At 44.5% G+C, this 24,272-nt stretch overlaps 1 protein-coding gene and 1 long non-coding RNA gene across 3 annotated transcripts in view; both read left to right on the top strand.

The window, feature by feature from the left end:
- Positions 1 to 24,272, top strand: part of KIAA1549 (KIAA1549 ortholog) — a 145,739-nt gene that overhangs the window by 28,797 nt on the left and 92,670 nt on the right. The gene's annotated exons all lie outside the window — the stretch shown is intronic.
- LOC135970257 (uncharacterized) lies at positions 10,672 to 19,446 on the top strand. The gene is made up of 2 exons (XR_010585879.1): positions 10,672 to 10,728; positions 19,265 to 19,446. It is a non-coding gene; the product is annotated as an uncharacterized lncRNA (long non-coding RNA).

Below are 24,272 nucleotides of genomic sequence, written 5' to 3'. Positions count from 1 at the left end.
CTAGACTCACTTGCTCCTTATTTGCCTCCAGGCCTCTCCTTGCCAGGCTTTCTCCTTATTGGATGTTACTTACCAAGGGTTTCCACTCATTAGGGGTGGTGATGCTTGTTTTAAAGGTCTTCTAGAACCTTCTAGATAGAACACCTCCTCAGGATCTAAAAATCTCAAGATGATCACAAAGTAACAAGTGATCAGAGCCAGAGCTAGTGTCTCCAATGCCAAGTACAAATTTCAGTGCATGAAAAATACATTTTTAGACTTGAGTATGCATATTTTGTTAAAGAGGCATCGTTAGGCGATTATTGTATTAGCAGCTGGTTAGAACTTCAGGCCCTGGGAATTCACATCAGCCCTTCACAGCTCCTACTGCATTGAGATGAGTGACCTTTATGAGCACCATTTGATATGCAGAGTCCTCACTTTATTTCTGGGAACTACATTTTTCCTGATTTTTACTGGCTGAGAAGAACAGGAACAAGAAAACATGTTTGTTTGTGCTCTCAAACCCATTTCCCCTTAGGGTTCCTGATTATTAGTATACCGCTCTCTTGCCTTAGCCTGATTTCTTTGATGTGCCTCATCTTGTTTAGATCCAGAATCCTGGATTCTTATTTTTCCAGGCCATGTTATTAATAATCACATGAACAGCTGGCATTGTTTTTGAAAGCTTTGCCACATGTCAGTCTGGTGGCTCTTGACCTTGTGCAGATTATAATCACCTGGGAAGTTCTAAAATCCTAGACCATACTCAGCCACACTGAGTCAGAACCTCTGGAGGTGGATCCAGGCATGGGTAAAGTGCCAGGGGCTCTGACCTGCGGCTAGAGTTAGTGCCTTCTGTGCGTTCACCTGTGCAGTCCACATCACCACCCTGTGTGTTCTTTTCCTCCTTTTATACACAGAATCACCGAGGACAGGGTTGGTTAACCCAGCATTCATGGAGATTCCCATCCAGATTGTTCGATTCCAGAGGCGATTCTTTGAGTATTTCTTTAGTTAACGCACTGGAGCCAGACTATTTGGTTAAAACCAAGCAGTTGCATTCCGTAGTATTTATAAAGGTAACTCTTTAATGGTCATTTATGAAGTGCTTTTAAACCCCTGGCTGCTGCTTAGACATCTGTATTATGTTCTTTTCTTATATAGTTTTCTCATCATGATGTATAGAATTTCTGTTGGTTCAGGAGTATTTGCCCCATTAGCATTTTTATGAACTCAGATTGTCCCTGAATGATCTTAGAGGAGTGACTGGTTAAGTTTTGGGTACTTTATAAGAATCTGTGCTCATTTTAAATCACTGGTTTTGTGGGGAAAGCAGGTGTCATCATCTGACAAGTGGGTTTATAGCTTAAGCCAGCATGATTGGGGAGCAGCTCGCTGAACTGCAGAGACAGACATAGGCGGTACCAGGGCCAGCCTGTGTGTGCAGACCATTCAGAGAGAACATGTGGGGAGGGGATGGCAACTGTGCACTCAAGGAGATGCCCAAGGAAGGGAAGGGAAAAGAAATAGTGGCAGGGCGGCAGCAGGGTCAAGGAGAAACTGTGCTAGGGAGAGAGGACCACTGATGTTTGAAGGTGAGAGAGAAGATCTAAAGAAGTGAGAGAGGCAAAGACGTGGGTGGAGGGAAGTGTCTGTGAACCCTGAATCCTGTGTGATGCCCTGTCCAGAATTCAGGTTCCTCCAGAGGGAGGGTGCGGCTGGGCATGGTGGCTCACGTCTGTAGTCCCAGCACTTTGGGAGGCTGAGGCAGGACAGTCGCTTGACCCTAGGAGGCGGAGGTTGCAGTGAGCCAAGATCGCACCACTGCATTCCAGCCTGGGCGACAGAGTAAGACTCTGTCTCAAAACAAAACAAACAAAAAAACCAGAAGAGAGGGTGCATAGGATGGGGAGGGGAAGGGCGGGCCTGGCCTTAGGGATGAAGGAGTAGGTAGGGAGGTAACTGGTGACAGCTGGGCTGAGATGAGGGCGAGGTGGTCGGAAACCTCATGTGACATGATGCTGATAACCTCAGCAGGATAGAGAGAGCGTCTGATGAAAAGTATGGCGAGGTGGTTGGGGACCTCGTGACATGATGCTGATAACCTCAGCAGGGCAGAGAGAGCGTCTGATGAAAGGTTTCAGCCCGTGGGGAGGTCCAGAGCCCTGGAGCCACAATGAGGTGGGAACCCTCCTACCAAGACGTAGGTGCGGGACTGGGCCAGTGCTGGTGGGCCTCGGCCGCCTTTGCTCTCAGTGGTGCCTGGGAGCAGCATGGAAGATGCGTCCCTTTTCCAGCAAACCAGACTTATGTGAGGGTTGCCCTGAGCGTGGAAGATAAACCTGAAGTGATTATTCTTGTACCAAATAGTCTTTAAATGACAAGAGTCCCCTAAGCCGCCTTAATAGAATTTGTATACCAGAGGTGGGTTTCCACACAGCTTTTCAGGAATTCATCTCACTGCACGCTTAAATGAAGGCTCTCAACTCCTTCTCCTTTCTTGAAAGACAAGGAAGGCTGGAAGGGAAATTAGAGGCAGGCTTTCCTTTTCTGACCAGCTTAGTTGAGTGGCGTTCAAACTTCGTTAGGCAGATCTGTGAGATGTGTGTTTGCAAATTTGATAGATACTTAGTTTTTGAAATTTTATGTATATTCTGAAATTTTTTACAATTATAGTAAAAGATCGAATGTATTAATACATGAGTATTCATAAGTATACAACGGATTTTCACAAACTGAATGGCTGTGTAACACCACCAATATCAAGAAACAGAACATGACCTGCCCCTCAGAAACTCTCATGTCCCCTTCCAGTTACTGCCATTCCCCAGCTGAAATATTAAATCAGCACATGCAGTCCTGCCATACACACATTTTAACACAATGGAGACCACCCAGTGTTAGCTTGTGGTGCCGGGGGGCAACTTGCTCCTGTGCAGATCTGAAAGAAGGTGGCCTCAGCCATCTTCTTGAAAATTTGGCACTGACTAGGAAGGTTGTGGGGCTTGGCACTGACTTGAAGTCAGGTGTATTCACTGCTCTCATGACATTGTGTGAACTGCGCCTGGCCCCTGCTGGGGTTGGCTCAGATGTATTAAAGTGTGTGACCCACCTGTGGGTCTCCGAGAGCCTGGCGTGTCATAGGCAGTCCTGGGTTCTGTCGCAGGTCCTTAGTGCTCCTGGGGTCTGCACTCATGCGAAGCCACACTACTGTTTGGTGACTTTAGGAATTTTTTAACCTTGAGGCAAACATTTCCTGGTACTCTGCTGTTAAGCTTGAGCCAGATTGGACCTTTGTCCACTCAGGTGGTTGGCGCTTGAATGCTGGTTTAGGTGTTTGTGGAGTCCTGCAGGCTGGCATTGGAGCCCTGTCTACTAGCCTTTTGCCGAGAGACAGCAGAATATAGGCTTTTGGTCTCCGTAGTAGGGCATGGGAAGAACATATTAGAACTTCCATTTACTTTAAAAAGTACTGATTTTGTATTTAAAAATAAAAATTAAATTTTACTAATACCTAATATGTGGGTTGATCCTGACATTATCACTTGGTCTATACGACAGCACATTTCGTGTCACATTGAAGAGTAAAGTGTCCTGAGGACAGACAAATCCCATGACATGGAGGGGTTGATGGTGAGTTTGTCACTTTTTTATCTTTCAGTGACTTGGGGTAGATGAAGGTAATGACTGCTCTGTTAAGTGATTTTTCAAATTATAGAAATAATTCCAGGTTTTATATAAATAAATTTTCCCTTAGTAGACAAACGGCTCAAAACAATTTTTTCGAGAGGGTGGAGACTTGTAGATTAGAGATAGTTTTAATAGTGCAAACACAAACAGGTAAGAAATGACAGCTCTTACTCCTAGTATCAGCTCTTTGTCAACCTCATGACCCCATAAAAACAGTATAGTCCCCGTAAACCACTGCACTGTCGTGGTACAATGACGCTTTCTTTTGCTTGGCTATAGGGAGAGGTCAACCTCATTACCCCATAAAAACAGTGACAGTATCTATTGGTTTGCAAGGGCTGTGTGACAAGGTACCACAGATGGGGTGGCTTAAACTCTTACGGTTTTGGAGCCCAGAAGTCCAAAATCAAGGTGTCGGAGGGGCCATGTTCCCTCTGATGTCTCCAGGGAGGATTCTTTCCTGCTTCTTCCATTTGCCTGGCTGGCCTGGGCATTTACTGGCAGGTCTGGGCACTCCTTGGCCTGTAGCTGCATCACCCCAGCCGCATGGCTGTCTTCAACCTGTGTGTTCACACCATCTTCCCTCCATGCGAGTCTGTCTCTGTGTCTGAATTCCCCCCTTTACTTGAGGACACCAGTCATTGCTGGATTATGGCCCACACCAATGACCTCACTTTACCTTGATTGCCTCTAGTAAGGCCCTTTTTCCAAGTAAGGTCACATTCTGAGATAGTAGGGGTTAGGACTTCAAAATACCTTTTTTGGGGGGCACAATTCCTCCCATGAGATTAATCAGATGTGATAAGAAGCTGGTACCTGAGTCCGGGTGCAGTGGCTCACATCTGTAATCCCAGTACTTTGGGAGTCCGAGGCAGGTGGATCGCTTGAGTTCAGGAGTTTGAGACCAGCCTGGGCAATATGGCGAAACCCCATCTCTACAAAAAATACAAAAATTAGCTTGGTGTCGTGATGCATGCGTATAGTCGCAGATATACCTGGGAGGATGAGGTGGGAGGATTGCTTGAGCCCAGGAGGCAGAGTTTGCAGTGAGCCGAGACGGTGCCACTACACTGCAGTCTGGGCAACAGAGTGAGACCCTGTCTTAAAAAAAAAAAATGTGGCCCCTGAATATTGAGATTCAGATGCATCAAAATGACTGGAAGTGTAGTTTACATCTACAGTTACTAACAAGGAATCTCAGAAAAGTTTTGTTTCGCCTTCAGATGTTAGCAAGTATAATTATGAGATTATTTATTGCATGTTTTCTTCATTCTTTTAAAACTTGGTATTGTGTATGTTTTGTAAGATTCTTCATATGAAAACAGGAGTCTGTCTGTATAATTTTAAAGCAAAGTGTGTGTGTGGAGGTGTGCTTGGGAATTTTTTTATTAATGGAGTATGGACCCAGGCAGTGTGAGACTACCCCCTGGGCTGGCTGCTTGGTGGGGTCAGGTACATGCAAACCCCAGCTCCACATCTTACTAACATTCAGCCTTTTCGGGTTTTTCAACCTCTGTAGCTTCAGTTTCCTCATTTGTGAAGTGGGTGGTTGGGGAAATTAAGTGATGTACTGACGGAAGGTGCTTCGCCCAGAATTTGGCACATAGTATGCATTCAGTACATAGAAGCCATCATGGATGCTAGTAAGTTGTTTTCCGTGGTAGCTTATTTTGTTACCATTTCGTCTTGGGTCAGCTGGTCAACATGGGGCTGCAAATTACCCAAGAAACTCAGCTGCTCAACTGGATGAACAGTGGTTCTACACTAATGGACTTACAATGGAAGGGAGCTAGAGTTTACTTATTATCTTGCATGGTGAGAACATGGAGGTAGATAAAATCCCAGTGAATGCTCTACTGTGGTTTTTCTGCACCTGTTGGCAGTGGGGGCTGCTGGGAGACCAGGGGTTGTTTACCTGCTGCCGTCAGCCTCTCTTTCCAGGCCATGCAGTAAAGCTGCAGTGAGTTTCGGAGGTTCTCAGTTGGGCAGTCTCACCTGCAGAGGCACTGGGCAATGCCTGTGAGCATTTGTTGTTGTCATCATAGTTTGGGGACAGGCATTACAGACAGGGGGTGGGGTCAGGGATTCCAAAGATCTGGGGGTCTCTAGATGCCTCCATCGCCCAGGCTGGAGTCCAGTGGCGTGATCTCGGCTCGCCGCAACCTCTGCCTCCTGAGTTCAAGCGATCCTCCCACCTCAGCCTCCTGAGTAGCTGAGACTACAGACGCGCGCCACCTCACCAGGCTAATTTTTGTATGTTTGGTAGAGATGGGATTTAGCCGTGTTGCTCAGGCTGGTCTCGAACTCCTGGACTCAAGTGATCTGCCCGCCTCAGCCTCCCAAAGTGTTGGGATTACAGGCGTGAGCCACTGTGCTCGGCCAGGCCTTTTTTAAAAAAATTCTGTTTTAGAATATCTTTAGTCTGTGAGACTTTTCCTTCCCTCCCTATAGCCAAGCAAAAGAAAGAGTAATTGTACCATGACAGTAGAGTGGTTTAAATTTTCACTGAAGATGCCCTGTGTTTCTTCTCTAAATAGGGTCAGTAATCAAGAGTCTTTTTCTCTTAAAGGCCTCTGATTACTCTGCAGAAATCAACTAAGGCTTACATACAAGCAGAAAACAATGTTTTAAAGAGAAAACTATAACCAGTGTTTAAAAGCAGAGAATAAAAAGCCTCACTCAGTAAATATAACAATGAATGTAATATATTATGTGACTTCATATTATTATGATATGTTAAACCAGTTAAGGAGAAAAGGGAGCAGATGAGAGGCAGTAAGAACATGGGACTGGAGAGAGGCAGGCAAACGGTGGAGAGAGCTTAGAGGTGGAGAAAGAGGTGGGGGAGGAAAAAAGGGGGAAGGGGAACTTGTAAGCTCAGTTGAGAGAACCCTCTTGAACATATTGTTTTTCAAGCTTCCTGTTGATCTCGATTGTGGACATTCTATTTTTTTGATATAGGTTCTCATCCTTTCACTCAGGCTGGAGTGCAGTGGCAGAATCATGGCACATTGCAGCCTTGAACTCCTGGGCTCAAGCCATCCTCCTGCCTCAGCCTCCAAACCACTGGGATTACAGGCGTGAGCCACTATGCTCAGCCATTGTGGATATATTTTTTAAATTGCTACATTATATGAAAAAAATTAATCTTTCATAATCTAATTTTAAAGTGGTCTGTGTTAAAGGATGATTTTAATATGCCTATAAAAAATGTGTTAGCATTGTGGTTTTAAAGTAGAGGTAGTCAGAAGTTACAGTCTTGGGCAGGATGGCACATGTGACTTCAAGCTTTAAATACATAACGTTGATAGATGAAATACGAGCACAGAGAGCCAAAAAGTCTCAACGCAAAAGCAAATAATCACCTGTGTGGGTATAGAGCTGCAAAGTACTTAGTGGGGTCAAGGTCAGCTTCTGCCAGGTGAGGGGCTTGGTTTGCAAAGTGCAGCTGAGAGCTGAACACAGCAGATGCTAACGGCCCAGAGGTAGTACTTAGACAACAGCTGTCAGCATGCCTGGATTGGAGCGTTAATAAGGAAGTGATTAACACCCTCCTTTCAAGAAGCTCTGAGAACTGCCTGGAAGGACAGGGATGAGATGTCTTAGACAGTGGCTGGCGCTAAGACACCTGGGGTGAGTGTTAAAATGTGCACTCATGGGCCCCACGCCCTCAGAGTCTGAGGAAAGACCTGGAGATCCATTTTTTAAGAAGATCCCCAGGTGATTCTGAGAGCAGGACTCCTCTTTGAGAGACACTATACCGGTAGAAAATAAGCGAACTTTAGAAAAATAATAGCTTCTCAATTTAAACTGGGATAAGGGTATTTAACTGGACCTAGGAGGTTTTTGTATTTGACCCCTTCAATTGACTATCTTAAATTGTTTTTTGGTAAAATATACATAACATAAAATTTGCCATTTTAACCATTTCAAATTGTTCAATTCAGTGACAGTAAGTACATCCACAGTAGTGTGCAGCCACAGGACTGGCTGGACAGAGTGCAGTGGACAGGGGTCCAGTGCACCCTCCTCGCCCCTGGCAGCCACTAACCTGCTTTCTGTCTCTGTGGGTTTGCCTTTTCTGGATATTTCATGTAAATGGAATCATACAGTATGTGTTTGTTTGTGTGTCTGGCTGCTTTCAGTTAGCATAATGTTTTCAAAGTTCATCTGTGTTGAACTATGCATTGGTCTTCCATTCCTTTCTGTGGTCGAATAGTATTGCATTTTATGGATATATCCCCTTTTGTTTTTCCATTCATTAGTTGGTGGACATTTGGGTTGATATCATCTGTTGGCTTTTGTGAATAATGCTGCATTCAAGCAGAAGTTTTGGTTTGAACGCCTGCTTCCAGTGTTTTTTTTGGGGATATAGCTAGGAGTGGAATTAGTGGGTTGTGTGATAATTCTATGTTTAACTTGTTGAGAGACCAGATCCCCGCCAAACTCTTTTCCACAGTGGAAGCACCAGCTGTGTCTAAGGGTTCCAATTTCTTCATATTTTCACCAACACTTATTTTTCACTTTAAAAAATATGGCCATCCTATGGGTATGAATTGGCATTTTATTGTGCTTTTGATTTGCATTTCCTTGATGACAAATGATATTAAGCATCCTTCCATGTACTTCTTGGCAATTATATGACTTTTGAGTGAAAAGTTATTCAGATGCTGGGGTGGTGTGGGGGCTGGGGTGGCTGGAGAGATGTTGGTCAAAGGATATAAAATTTCACTTAAGAGCAGTAAGTTCAAGAGATCTATTGTACAACGTAGTGATGATAGTTACCAGTTAATAACAATATATGGTAATCCTAAAAAATGGGGCCATAGACCCAAAAAAAAGAATGCTAAGAGAGGCCTGCTGGGTGGCTCATGCCTGTAATCCCAGCACTTTGGGAGGGCAAGGTGGGAGGATCACTTGAGCCCAGGAGTTCAAGGCCAGCCTGGGCAACGTAATGAGACCCTGTCTCTATTTAAAAAAAAAAAATGCTAAGACAGTAGATTTAAATGTTCTTACCACAAAAACTAAGCTATGTAAGGTAATGCGTTTGTTAATTAGCTTGATTTAGCCATGCCACAATGTATATATATTTCAAAACATTATGTTGTACACAATAAACATATACAGCTTATTTTGTCAATTATAAAAATAATAAGGGAAATAAATAATTTTTGAAAAGTTGTTCATTTGGGTGGTATTTTCCTCCACAGGCATGAGTTTCATGTGCTGTGACTGAGACTGTGGGTGCTGGGGGCAGACAGCCCAGGGCTCTAGTCCAGATTCTCTGGCAGGGATTTGGGCAAACCGGACCTCTCCGTGCTGCCTGCCCTGCTGTAAAATGGAGACGAGAACAGTGCCTTCACCATCGGGCTTTGTGGGACTCGAAGGGGACTTGTGACACTTCTGGGCACAGAGCAAGCACTCTGGAGTCATTGTTGCCACTGTTGTCACAAATAAGGAGATCTGCGATTATTTCCCTCCTCCTCTCATGTGGGTCTAGCAAGCTGCCTTAGCTTTGCTTCCTCTGCGGTGGAGGGCAGACTGTCTGCAGGGACACACATTGTTTGCTCATTGGTTGTTCGAGGCCCAGGCAGCCCTTAGTAGGTTGCTGGGGGGAGCAGGCAGGTCTTTGGTCCATTGTGTTTGTTGCTTGAATTTTCTTGCTTCTGATCCAACCTCCAACTTACTTCTTTTTTTTTTTTTTTTTTTTTTTTTGAGACGGAGTCTTGCTCTGTCACCAGGCTGGAGTGCAGTGGCACAATCTTGGCTCACTGCAACCTCCACCTCCTGGGTTCAAGCAATTCTTCTGCATCAGCCTCCCAAGTAGCTGGGACTACAGGCATCCGCCACCATGCCTGGCTAATTTTTTTATATTTTCAGTAGAGACGGGGCTTCAGTGTGTTAGCCAGGATGGTCTCGATCTCCTGACCTTGTGATCCGCCCACCTCGGCCTCCCAAAGTGCTGAGATTATAGGCGTGAGCCACCGCGCCCAGCCTCCCACTTACTTTTGCAGGTAAGGGAGCACATGTATCACCAGTGCGGTGCCTGAGAAGGCTGGTGCCTGGGACAGTCCCCATCTTTTCATACCTCTCCTCTTTGAGTCTCCCTGTGGGCCTCAGCCACTGGAACCAGGTTCCAGGTCTTTCTGTGGCAGCATCCCCATGTGGTCATGGTGCAGAGCTGATTGCAGGAGCTAGCCTCATGCCTCTCTGGCTTTAGCATCCGAGATATTATTTTCACCATCTGGCTCTTTTACATGCTGTTTAAACCTCCTGAAGTTGATGGGCCTGTGTTGAGATGCAGTGAGCAGAGTTTTCAAATTGGGAAGCAGTTTTTAATACTTAGAATTCTTGTTTGCCTTCAATTATGAAAATGTTTGTACAGAGCTGCTCAAGAATGATAATCTGGAAATTTCTTTTGCAAGCTCTCAGTGCACCTGTTCAGAGAGGCAGTATGGTGCTGTGCCCAGAGCAAGGGGTTTTGGCGGCAGATGGATCCAGGTTCAAATACTGGGTCCACCACTTGCTAGTTGTGGGACTTGAACAAGTTACTTAATCTTTTGGAGCCTCGGGTTTTTCACCAATGACGTGAGAAGAATAATGGATCATAGCACCTGTGAGAGGGTGGCTGTTGGCCACATGAGCTTATAAAAATTGAGCATCGTGACTTTTAATTTGGTAAAATATACATAATACAAAATTTATCATTTGAATCACTTTTAAGCATACCATTCAGTGGCATTCATTGCACCATTTTTAAACATTTCCTTATTTCCTCTTTGGAAGAGTTTAGGCTCCCTCATCTTACTGGTCCCTGAAGGTTATCCCTGATGTCTCCTGCTTCCCTTCCCTACCTTCTTGCAGCAGGCTGGGCAGTTCAGTTCAGCAGAGCGCTAACCGCTTTCCTGAGTGGAAGTGCTCTAACCCAGGGGGAAGTGTAGGTACCCGTGAGGCTTGGCTATTAATAGAGGGTTTCTCAGGTTCATTAAGTGATTATGCGGAAGGCATTAACTAGCCTCTGCTTTTGAAGGGAGGAGGATTCTTCTGTTCGTACAGGTATTTTACTGTTTATTAACACTTCCCTGAGTAAGGGATAGGGAGAAAAGGATTCAGATTATTTTTTGCCGTTTTGTAGAAACTCTAGTATAGGAAGAAGAGGAATTTGAAACTGTTTAACCATCGTGTCTTAAAGTTATTTCAGTACTTCTTAATCTGTTCTTTGGAAAGGTGCTGTAATAAATGCACTGCTTCCAGGTATTCTGACATTTCTATTTCCTCCTTCCCTCCTTCTTAAGTGTCATAATTTCCAAGATCTGCCTTATTCTTTACTATCTTTATGGGACGGTGAACTTTGGCGGGGGCGGGGGACTTTAATACATTCACAGGGTCAGTGATTTGTGTGCAGTCTTTTTAAAGAACAGTACAGAAATCAGCATCTTTGTATTGAACTCCTAATCTGGTGACTTATTAAATGTTCTTACAAAACACAAATAACATTATTGTTCCAGACCCCAAATTACTATTCTTTCTATAATTTGAGTGTTGGAACATCTTTTTAAATTATTATTTTTTTAATTTTTTAAATAATTTTTTTTTTTTAGAAATGGGGTCTTGCTATGTTGCCCAGGCTGGTCTCAAACCACAGGCTTCAAGCAATCCTCCTGCTTGGGCCTGCCAGAGTGATGAGATTATAGTCATGAGCCACCACGCCCAGCTGGAATATCTTTAATTAATGCAGGCTTAAAAAACCCAGCCTTCCTAATGAAATAATGGATGGAGGCAGTGATCATCAGTGACTGCTTAGTCATTACGTAAAGAGGATGATAAGGAGCCTTGTAATGGATGAAAAGGGCTGTCAACTCTTAAGCCCTTGATAAATTTTAGTATCACTCAGAATAGAACAGCCAGAAACCAGGCACTTCCTGCTGTGATACGGTGGAAATACAGAGGACCACCTAGGGAGTATTCTCGCCAAAAACACTGGTTCTGAATCTAATGAAGCCTCTTGATCTAACTACCAGTTTGTAAGAAATTTGAGGGAAGAACATGTTAAATGACACCATGAGAATATAGTCAGCCAAATATAGAACATGGACTGTCTACAGGGACAAATGACCTTTCTTTAACAAGTAAACAGTGAGAGCTTTAAAAAGGGGGAAAAAAGAGGAGAAAATTATTATAAAGTAAAAGAGACCTAAGAGACACATGAACCAAAAACATTGTATGTACCTTGTTTGGATTCTGGTTTGAAAAAAGCGATTACACTGTTATACAAAAATATTTTGAGGCCACCAAGGAAAACCAAGTTTGAAATACATAATTAGATGATATTAGGAATTATTTTTAATTTTGTTGGGTGTGATAATTATATTGTGGTTATGATTTTTTAAAGTCCTTATCAGAGATGCTGAAGTATTTGTAGAAATTAATGATGTCTGGGATTTGCTGTATTTGTGTTTTAAAAAAATGTTTATAGGGTCGAAGCTGAGTAATGGGTTTCAGTCTTTCCACTTTTGTGTATGTCTGAAAATGTTATAATAAAAAGTTTATTTAATTAATTAATGTTTTTGGGACAGAGTCTCACTCAGCTCACTGCAACCTCCACCTCCCAGGTTCAAACTATTCTCCTGCCTCAGCCTCCCGAGTAGCTGTGATTACAGGCACACACCACTACGCCTGGCTAATTTTTGTGTTTTTAGTAGACACAGGGTTTCGCCATGTTGGCTAGACTGGTCTCGAACTCCTGTCCTCAGGTGATCCACCCACCTCAGCTTCCCAAAGTGCTGGGATTACAGGCGTGAGCCACTGTGCCTGGCCTATAGTAAAAAGTTTAAAATGCCAAAATTGGGTTGTTTGGCATCATTTAAACAATTTATTGTAATAGCAAAAACAGGCATAGAACTCTACATGGAAGAGACTGCAGTTTTAGAAAATTGCCTTCTGGCTTATCTATAGATTTGATCTGGTTAGTTTCTTGTCAAATTAGTATTTACATTAACTTCCTGTCATTCCCTGTCATGGAGTCCCACAGAGCCCTCAAATAAACCAAGATAAGTCATAATTATAGACACTTACAGAGTTAATGCTATGGATAATTGCTAATCAGTAGGCCCTTCATACCAATAAGCAGGCAGAACAGGGGGTTTGAGAAAGATTACCAATGAATGGAAATAAGGTAAGAATGAGACTGAGTAATGTGTGTGCTTGACTGAATTAGATTACAGAAGTATATGTAACCAGAACTCAATTTGGTACGTGTCTTAGTTCGTTTGGGCTGCTGTAACAAAATACTTTGGACTGGGTCACTTATAGACAATAGAAATTTATCACTCACAGTTCTGGAGGCTGAGAAGTCCAAGATCAAGATCATAGTAGGCTCGGTTTCTGGTGAGGGCTTGTTCTTCATAGCCAGCGCCTTCTGTGTGTCCTCACATGGCAGAAGGGGCAGACAAGCTCTCTCGGGCCTTTTTTAGAAGGACACTAATCCTGTTCATGAGGGTGGGGCCCTCATGACCTAGTCACCTCCCAAAGGCCCTACCTCTTAATACCATCACCTTCGGATTAGGTTTCAACGTACAAATTTTAGGGGGACACAGATATTCAGACTATAGCAGTGTGATTGCTAAAGGTGGCCCCTCCTGTCTGCTACAGAACACCCTTAAATGAATGTGTCCCTGGAGGGCTTGGAAGTCAAACTCCCACCACCTTCCTTGATGGTATCATTTGACCCCAATGATCATCTTTCTGCAGATAATCACCAATCTCGCTCATTGGCCCAGATTTCTCTCTCAAACCCTAGAGTCACATTTCCATCCACCCCGAGTTGGCTCCTCACCTTCCATGTGAGCCTCAAATGACAGGCTGCCCTTGGTGACCCCGCACCATTCGTAGGAGCCATTTCCACATCTGTTAATCTCCTTCCTGCTTCAGGCCACTGCACTCGCCACCCCCTCTGCCTGGAGCAGCCTTCCTGTCTCTCTGTCTTCGTTCCTCATCCTCTCCTGACCTTCCTTGCTGTCCATCACAGCATCTTGCTTATTTCCTTACCAGTCTTCTCTGTTCATCGTTATTGTTTGTCTGTCTCCTCTTCTCAGCCATAAAGTTGTGAGCAGGAGACCTTTCCATCTTGGCTAACACCTCATACCCTGCACTTAGCTCACATGACCGGTAGGTGTTTGTTGGACTTATGAATGAATGAATGAATGGATGTGTTAGTCTTTGGGGTGGACATGGGAGGCACACTGATGCGACACAGCCTCTTCCTTCAAGTAGCTCATGATTTGGGGTGGGGTTGGGGGGCAAGTGAGTAATGAGTAAGCCAAGAATACAACCTAAGTGTCACGAGAGAAGCACATGCAGGGTTCTGCGGAAGATAGAAAAGGGGATTCTGAGGTGTGACAGGAGTTACGGGAAGGAGGAGGGGCCGGTATCAGTAAAGGGAGCAATCTTTGCAAAAGCATGGTGGTCAGAGAGCACGTCGAATAGCTGGGGCATGGGCTGGTTGTAGGGGAGGGTAATACTAATGGCACAGGTGGGAACAGGGAGCTGAAGATTCTTGTATCTCAGCTGAGGGCTTTGGATTTCTGAAGACTTTTAAGAGCCACTGGAGGATTTTGAGAATGGGGTGACATAGTTGGATTGTTTCTTTTCTTTTAGATGAACTTCATATATACAGAATGGATTGATTAGCTCTGCATGTTAGAAAACTCCAGATAGATTGGAGGGGCTAGGGGAGGCTGCAGAACTTAGGGTGGGTTATGGCTCGTAGAGAGAGAGACCACAGCCCTGACTGATTACCATGACCAGGAACACACACCTCTGATCAGGGCCAGGGCATTTACAGGGCTTCTCAGCACACCTTCCCTTGGCCCACAGCGCCAGGGTTTGGGGTGTGTGTGTGGGGGGCTCACACATCTCTAGTGACACTGTTTGGACAAGGTGGGAACTTGTCATGCTGGAAGTGCTGCCACCCTTTGCATATGGGGCTTAAGACACCACCCAAGAAACACTATAGAAGCCATTTGAAAGGATGTTTGTAGATGCTGTGGCCTCTCCTGGTTCCTGAACCGAACCTAGAGTGAGCGAGGAAGCAGGCAGCATCCATGGTCTCAGGACACCTCTGCCTCCTGTGCTTCCATGTCCTGGAAAGCCTGTCTCTCACAGAAGTTGTGCAAGGCAGGGCTCTGAGCGGGTCATTGTAAGGCCTAAATTAATTGGTGGTGGTGGGGAGGACAGTGTGTGAGGGTCCACAGCGCTGGCAGGACCTGGCTATAGGCATGAGCTATTAAGTGGCATATGGGGGAGGGTCAGGGTTTTTTTAAGAGCCTGTTGGATACTCAAGTGGAACTGCCTAGTGGACAGTTGCAACTGTGATTTAGAATCACCTCTGACTTTTTGTTCTGTCTTCCCCGTCCCTTCCATTGGCTGCTGAATTTTATCATCTTTTTTACCTTAGTGCAGTCTCTCTGACTTGGAACTTCTTTTCTGTTCCCTTCACTGTCCTGATCACACTCCTTGCCCCATCGACCGTGCGTATCTGTGTGTATCATGGAGCACTATTTTATGCTTCTTTCCGCTCTGCCAGATTGATTTTTCTGCAGGATAACTTTGGTCAAAAAGCCGCTCTGCTCAGAATATCTTATTCCTTCCTATTGTCTGCCAAGATTCTCACACTCTTGGGCCAACTTTTCCAGTATTATTCTCTCCAACCAAATCCAGCCACTGCAGACACATCCCACTTTGTCCAGACATAGTGCCTTTGTCCTTGCTGCTGCCTCCAGCCGGCGTGACCCCTCTCTCTCTTAAGCCTCCTGATCCCTTGATATAAAATAAAAGCTTAATTTAGAGCTGAATTAAGGCATTGAGCCTGCCACATAAGCTGTTTACTGTTTGTTGGAATTAATACCCCCCAGGGAGGCAGTGGTGTCTCCTGGCTGCTTGGGCATCGGTGTGGATGTTCATTGCTGCTGGCTCCTGCCGTTGGGAGGGAAGGTGCCTGCTCATGCTTAGTCATGGGACGTCGTGTGCCACTCCTGCTCTGAGTGTAATAGGAGACAGAAGAATCTGGAAGCTCATGGTGTCCTTTTCCCTGTTGTTACAAGACTGTGTTTTAAATTAAATTATTTTAGAAACAGATGGCTGACAGAGAAATTTTTTTGCCTTTGTTCTTAGTGAATTGAGTTATTTAGTTTAGTTTGTTTTGGTTACTCAAAGTGCTGACAATCTTGCTTTCTAGGTTGGTGAAAGAGGATTGCATTTTATTTAGGAAAGAATAAAGCAAAACAAAGCAAAACAGAACATCTTCTAATAAATCCTCTGGACCTTGCCTTCAACTAAACCAACATTTTAATATCCTTAGCTCCTCACATGAGAAAATCATGCACAGAGGTAGAGTCCCTAAACCCCAACATGAAGCCTAAACTGATGTTTTAGCTAGAATAGTTGAATTTTTTAAAAACCTTGCAGTATTAGTATTTCAGTATTGTTTGGTTGCAGTCATTGTTTTCTGAAGTTCCACATGAGTTCTCTTTATGTTTGGGTGAGGTCACTAATTGTTATCCGTGTCCCATCTTTAGAGGAGGAAATGGAAGGGATGACTAATTACGAGGGATTTCTCCAGGGGAACTGAGCAAGTTGGAGATAGAACAGCAACCAGTTCTGTTCTCTGTGGAATGTTCTGGAGACTTTGGCCCCATTATCCCTCTCTGGATGGGATTGTATTTTGCCAGTGCTGAAGAACTGTGCTTTTTATGAGCTGGTGTTTTTCCAGCTAAAACTGAAGCTGCCCACTACCAATATCATGGCCATTTATCATTTGGGGGCTCCCCTTTCTGGGGGAACCCCTTATGGTTTGAGGGTTAGAGAAAACCTCATAGCATATACATAGGGTCTTATTTTCCTTCCACTTGGGAAGTCAGATGTCAACACCCATTTTTCAGGTAGTAATTTTCAGGGACAGTGTATCTTGTTAGAGGATGAAGGAACTGAGACCCAGGAATGTGAAATGGCTCCTCCAGGTGGGCCAGGATGTGGCCCGAGGCCTGCAAGCTCTCATCTCTGGCACTCTCTATTATTACACCATGGTGCCTCTTATTTGAGTCAGGAATCAAAGATGTGACCTATGGTAATTCAAACATTTTAATGTTATCTGTGACCTACTAAAAGTCAAGAAACAAAGGATGTCAAAGGAAGACTTCAAAATGAAGTTTAAGAATATTCGTGAACTTAGAACAGTGGGGATAAGCGCAGTCAGTTCCTTTCCATTCACTCCCAGGCTGATATTTTCTGTGTTACGAGACACAGAACTAAAACTAAAACATATCCAACTACAGCCTAAAACACTGATTTGGGAATAGCAGTTTTTCCTCCCATGGACATGGGAAACCTGCCTTCTAGTTTCAGGCAGAGCATGGCCATCCTGTCTCATTTCTGTGGATGATGCCCTCTCCCCTGCTCCTCCAGGTCTTTCACAAATTCTCTGCTCTCCTGGTGGGCTCCGCCCCATCCCTCAACCACTCCCTATTTTCAGTGGATGTCCTGGACTTGTTTTTTGTTTGCTTGTTTGTTTGTTTTTAATAGGAAATACTATATCCAGAGAAGCCCTCTAACCAGAATTCCCACAAATCCTCACAAATAAATCTGTAAAGTTTCCTGGTCTGTGAACTCACTCTCAGTCTGCCCTCCATGGTAGTAATTTTCAGGGACCCTGTGTCTTGTGGAGGATCAAAGTCCACTTCCTCTCCGGGTTCCATTCCTTCCTTCCTTCTCAGCCCTGTGGGCTTCTCACTGGTCCTTTCGTCTTTGGTATCGTCATCTCTTTTGCATTACTCTATCAGCAGTGTTGTCACCCTTTTGATATCATTTGAGTCACCCTTTGGTTCCAATTATAGGTTCCAAAACAACAGTAAGAACGACAACAACAACAAAAACCCATACACTGCTTCCTGATGACAACCCGAGTTACTTTCATTTTTATTTTGCAAGAATTGTATTTTATTTATTTTACTATTATTATTTTTGAGACAGTCTTACTCTGTCACCCAGGCTAGAGTACAGTGGCAAAATCTCAGCTCACTGCAACCTCCCCTTCCTGGGTTCAAGTGATTCTCCTGCCTCAGCCTCCCAAATAGCTGGGATTACAGGCACGTGCCACCATGCCTGGCTAATTTTTGTATTTTCATTAGAGATGGGGTTTTGCCATGTTGGCCAGGCTGGTCTTGAACTCCTGACCTCAGGTGATCCGCCTGCCCTGGCCTCCCAAAGTGCTGGGATTACAGGTGTGAGCCACCACGCCTGGCCTATTTTGCAAGAATTTTAGACATAAAGTTGGAAAATGAATGCACAGGGTTCCCATATACCCTTCATTCAGCTTCCCCTAATAATAACATCTTACATGATCGTAGTGGAGTTACCACAGTTAGGAAGTTTGCATTTGTTCAATGCCACAAGTGAAACTACAGGCTTTACAGGGCTTCACCAGTTCTACCACTTCTGTTCTGGAGTCCAGTCCAGACTTGCACGTCACATTTAGTTGTCACGGCTCCTCAGTCTGCTCAGTTCCTCAGTCTTTTCTTGCCTTTTATGACCTTGGCATTTTTGAAAATCAGATCTTTTGTAGAACATCCCTGGTCCTGGGTTTATCTGATGCTTCCTCATGATTAGAGGAAACATTTTGCATTAGCTGCTTCGCCTTTTTAGAAACTTGCATCTTTAACCAACTCCTCGGTGATTCTTCTCTCTCGTCTCAGAACCAAGCAGCTTCCCCAGACCCTCCAGGTCCCACCTCCCTTCCCTATCTCATGCAGTGAAGCTGCTTGTGAAGTTGATTGCGTGGAGCTCGCGTTTCCTCATCTGCCCTTCACTAGTCAGCCTGGCTTCTGCCACCACGAGAAACGTACACGCCAGGAGGGCCTCTCCAGCCTGCACGTGCTTGATCTCTCGGGGTCATTCAGCACAGCGACCCTTCCCCAGTACCAACCGATTTTCTGTTTTCTTGTCACCTCCCGTTCCTGGTTTTCCTCTGTCTCCCTGGCTTCTCTTCTTCACGTTTGCAGGTTTATCTCAGGCTTGGATATTCATCTGCATGCTTGATATCACCATGTGAATTTCCCTATAATAAATCCCAGGCTAGTGCTTCTCAAACTTGAATGGGTGCGTGAATTACCTGGGGGTCATGGTAAAAGCAGTTTCTGATTCCGCAGGGTCTTGTGTGGGCTTGAGATGCTGCATTTCCAAAACACTCCCGGCTGATGCTGAAGGTCTGCCGACTACACTCTGAGGAGCAAAGTGCTAAATATACCACTCTGAGCCGCTGTCGTCTTAAGTTCAACTCTAGTGACCACATAACTGATCTCTCTACATCTCCTCCTGCCCCCATTAGCCTGTTCTGCGCACAGCAGCAAGAGGGATTTTTGAAAACCATTTTTCAGATCGTGTCATTCCCATGCTTTTAAATAGCTTCTTCACTGGCTTCCCACTGCATTTGCCGAGTGTCCTCAGCATTGTGCCTTCCAAGCTTTGCATGGTATGGTCTCCTGCCTTTCTCTGACTCTACCTTGGAGTTTAAGAACTTTTTTTTTCTGTTCCTCTCCAGACATGCTGGTCTCCTCTGTGTTCTCCAGTCGGCTGCGTTCCCAGTACTGCCCCTCTGCCTCCCACTCCGGGACCGTGGGCAGATCCCACATCCCTTGCCCACATAGTACCTCAGAATGTGCCACTCTGCAAACTGTTGTTTTCCAGTTAAGACAAAATAAAGAACTTACATGAGAGTGTGAATTGACTGTTCATATAGCATGCTGTCTAGTTTTTATAATTTTAATTTTTAATTTGAGCATGGCCTAGTCTCTGAAAAGGCAGTATGTTGATTTCCATACTGGTTCAAGAACCTTGTCTCATTGCAGACCCATAACAAAAAGCTTGTGGATCACACCGTGAGTAACAGTGGGTTAGGACACTCTTGTCTGCCTTCACGTCTCCTGCACACACACACACCCCTCACGCCTCCCCCACCCACACACCTCCAGGAACACGTGGTCTTAAATGTGAAAAAAAAAACCTTAAAACTGTTAGAAGACAAGATAGAAGAGTAACATAATGCCTTTTAGTGAGGGAAATGATTTCTTAAACCTTCCATCTTAAAATATATACAGGTGAATCTCAAACAACAACAAAAGACTGATAAATTTGACCATATTAAAACTGAGACCTTTTTTTTTTTTTTTGAGACAGGACTTTTGCTCTGTCACCCAGTCTGGAGTGCAGTGGTGCAATCTCGGCTCACTGCAGCCTCTGCCTCCTGGGTTCAAGAGATTCTCCTGCCTCAGCCTCCCGAGTAGCTGGATTACAGGCACCCGCCACCATGCCTGGCTAGTTTTTGTATTTTTAATAGAGATGTGTTTTTGCCATGCTGGCCGGGCTAGTCTTGAACTCCTGATCTCAGGTGATCCACCCACCTCAGCCTCCCAAAGTGCTGGGATTACAGGCGTGAGCCACCGCGCCCAGCCAAAATTGAGACCTTTTGTTCATCAAAGACGCCAGTAAAAAAACCCAAACAACAAACTATGAACTGGAGAAGTTATAACTGACCTAAGATACGAGGATCCGAAACACAGGTGTACCCCTGCCCCATTTTATTGCACTTTGCAGATACTGCGCTTTTTACAGACGGCAGGCTCGTGGCAGCCCTCTTCAGGTAAGTCTATCGACACTTTATGTCTCTGTCACAATTTGGTAATTCTCACATTTATGATGTTTTCATTATTATATCTGTTATGGTGATCTGTGATCAGTCATCTTTGATGTCACTATTGTAATTTGTCCTGAGGGGCCGCAAACTCTGCCCATATACGAAGGCAAACTTAATAAATGTGTGTCTCCTAACTGCTCCACTCACTAGTCGTTCTCATGTCTCTCTCCCTCTCCTGAGGGCTCCCTGTCTCCTGAGACACAGAATTTTCAAAGTAGTCCAGTTTATAACCCTGCAATGGTCTCTAAGTGCTCAAGTGAAAGGAAGAGTTACTTGTCTCTCACTTTCAGTGAAAAGCTAGAAATGATAAAGTGAGGAAGACACGTCAAAAGCCAAGGGAGCCTAAAAGGTGACCTCTTTTTTTTTTTTTAAATTATACTTTAAGTTCTAGGGTACATGTGCATAACGTGCAGGTTTGTTACATTAGTATACTTGTGCCATGTTGGTGTGTTGCACCCATCAACTCGTCAGCACCCATCAGCTCGTCATTTACATCAGGTATAACTCCCAATGCAATCCCTCCTCCCAACCCCCTCCCCATGATAGGCCCCGATGTGTGATGTTCCCCTTCCCGACTCCAAGTGATCTCATTGTTCAGTTCCCACCTATGAGTGAGAACATGCGGTGTTTGGTTTTCTGTTCTTGCGATAATTTGCTGAGAATGATGGTTTCCAGCTGCATCCACGTCCCTACAAAGTGGTGGGATTGTAAACTAGTTCAACCATTATGGAAAACAGTATGGCGACTCCTCAAGGATCTAGAACTAGAAGTACCATATGACCCAGCCATCCGATTACTGGGTATATACCCAAAGGATTATAAATCATGCTGCTATAAAGACACATGCACACGTATGTTTATTGCGGCACTATTCACAATTGCAAAGACTTGGAATCAACCCAAATGTCCATCAGTGACAGACTGGATTAAGAAAATGTGGCACATATACACCATGGAATACTATGCAGCCATAAAAAAGGATGAAAGCTGACCTCTTGCAACAAATAGATTGCCAAGTTGTGAATGCAAAGGAAAAGTTCTTGAAGGAAATTAAAAGTAGTACCACAACAAACACATGAATAATAAGAAAGCAAAACAGCCTTGTTGCTGATATGGAGAGAGCTTGAATGGTCTGGATAGATTAAATCAGCTGCAACACTCCTGTAAGCCAAAGCCTCATCCAGAGCAAGGCGTTAACTCTGATCCTTTAAAGGCTGAGAAAGGTAAGGAAGCTGCAGAAGAAAAGTTTGAAGCTAGCAGAGGTTGGTTCATGAGATTTAAGGAAAGAAGCTGTCTCCGTACATAGAAGTACAAGATATAACAGCAAATTATCCAGAGGATTTAGGTGAGTTCATTGGTGAAGGCAGTTAGACTAAACAACAGATTTTCAGTGTAGATGAAGCAGCCTTCTAGTGGGAGAAGATGCCATCCAGGACTTTCACAGCTAGAGAAGTCAATGCTCGGCTTCAGAGCTCCAAAGGACAACTGACTCTCTTGTTAGGGGCCAATGAAGCTGAAGCCAGTGCTCACTGACCCTTCTGAAAAACATGGGGTCCTTAAGAATTATGCTGAGTTGGCTCTACTGGCACTCTGTAAGTGAAACAACACAGCCCAGATGACAGCACATCTGTATAAAGCATGATTTACTGACTAACTTAAGGCCACTGTTGAGACCTACCGCTCAGAACAAAAGATTCCTTTCAAACTATTACTGCTCATTGACAGTGGACCTAGTCACCCAAGAACTCTTACGAGATGGACAAGGAGATTAAAGTTGCCTTCATGCCTGTTAACACACATCCATTCTGCAACTCATGGATCAAGAGTAATTTTGACTTTCAAGTCTTACTATATAGGAAATACATTTCATAGCTGGGTGCGGTGGCTCACTTTGGGAGGCCGAGGCAGGAGGACTGCTTGAGGCCAGGAATTTGAGACTAGCCTGGGCAATATAGTGAGACCTTATCTCTACAGAAGAAAGATAAAATTAATTAGCTGGGCATAGTGGCACAAGCCTATGGTCCCAGCTGTTTGGGAGGCTGAGCTGTGGGGGATTGCCTGAGCCCAGGAGTTCAAGAGTGCAGTGAGCTATGATTGTACCTCTGTACTCCAGCTGGTAAGGGTAATACTTTTCTTAAACTGGGTGATGGGTACTCAGGTGTTATCTGTGTTATTTACATAACTTATATATGTATATATATTTATAAATAGTATTATCTACTTAATATTTGATGATAAAACCAGTACCAGTTGGAGAAGTAACTTGATAGAAGATATTAGTATACATTTTGTGTTGGAGAAACAAGGGGAAGACACTTTTTTCTAAACCAGGAAGATAAATGGAATGTGGGGAAGGAGAAAGGATGGTTTTTGTAACAGCACTAAAAATCTGCCTAGGACAACCTGAGAACTAGAAGAAGAATAAGAAGTTGGCCAGGTGCGGTGGCTCATGCCTGTAATCCCAGCACTTTGGGGGAAGGAGACAGACGGATCACTTGAGGTTGGGAGTTTGAGGCCAGTCTGGCCAACATGGCGAAACTCCATCTCTACTAAAAATATAAAAAGTAGCTGAGCATGTTGGTGGGTGCCTGGAATCCCAGCTACTCTGGAGACTGAGGCGCAAATCGCTTGAACCCAAGAGGCAGAGGTTGCAGTGAGCCGAGATTGCACCACTGCACTCCAGCTTGGGTGACACAACAAAACCTGTCTCAACAAAAAAGAAAAAAGAAAAAAGTTGCTGGAGATTTGTGAAGTTGGGGAGTGGTTAAATAATCAACTGCTTTTGTTTGTAAACTCTTGGAAATACTGGGGCCAGGAGCCCTTGTTTTGTAGCAGATTTCATATCCACAGAGAGTTGAGATGACTCATCATGTTTTAGAAACTCCACAATTTAGCAAGGAAGCAAAAATAATGTTTCTGTCTGGATGAAAGCTCTTTAGCGACGCTTGACACTGCTGTCCCTTGGGCCTCCCAGGCCAGTTCTCAGAGGAGGAGGTGTTTTCCCAGCGTCTGTGCCTGCAGCTGTGAGCTGTCCCCAGGTGGACTGTGGGGCCTCAGAGTCCACAACATGTGCCTGCCCGTAAGTTTTAGTAACAGAATTTAGCAAGTGCTTTCAACTCAATTGTAGTCTAAGATAGTTTAGTCTTTTTTTTTTTTTTTTTTTTGACAGGGTCTGGCTCTGTTGCCCAGGCTGGAGACAGTGGCACAATCTCAGCTCACTGCAACCTCCACCTCCTGGGCTCAAGCGATCCTCCCACCTCAGCCTCTCAAGTAGCTGGAATCACACACAGGTGGTTGCCACCATGCTCGGCTAATTTTTGATTTTTTGTAGAGTCGGGGTTTCGCTATGTTGCCCAGGCTGGTGAACTCCAGGGCTCAAGCCATTCACTTGCCTCCTGCCTTGGCCTACCAAAGTGCTTGGATTATAGGGGTGAGCCACTAGTACCTGGCCATTTAGCGTGTTTTTTAACTAAATTTCCTCACCAACAACTTTAATTCAGTGGCTTGATTTGATAAAACACAGTGTGGTATGAAGAGCCTTCAGCCCCTGCAAAGGCAGGAACCTGCCTGTTTCTGTGCTGACCCTGTGGGTTGCTATTTTGAGCCTTATTTGCACCATGAGGGATTGGCCTAGGTCCTAAAGGATCTATTAAGCTTGAAAAGTACGTGATTCCATGATTGACTACTATGGTTCAGAAAGATTTCCAGATAGAAAAACAAGACTTAAAAAAAAATGTCAGGCTACCACTTCGTCTTACTTGTGAACGTCTGAGACAGACAAGTTTTGGAGACAGCTGGGCCTCTTCCTCACTACTGTGTAATCATGGAGTCGTTGTGGCCTGGCGGTGAGAGCTCA

This window comes from Macaca fascicularis, chromosome 3 (genome assembly GCF_037993035.2).
Source record: "Macaca fascicularis isolate 582-1 chromosome 3, T2T-MFA8v1.1".
In the NCBI taxonomy this organism is placed as follows: Eukaryota; Metazoa; Chordata; class Mammalia; order Primates; family Cercopithecidae; genus Macaca; species Macaca fascicularis.
This window is presented reverse-complemented; position numbering and strand designations above follow the sequence as displayed.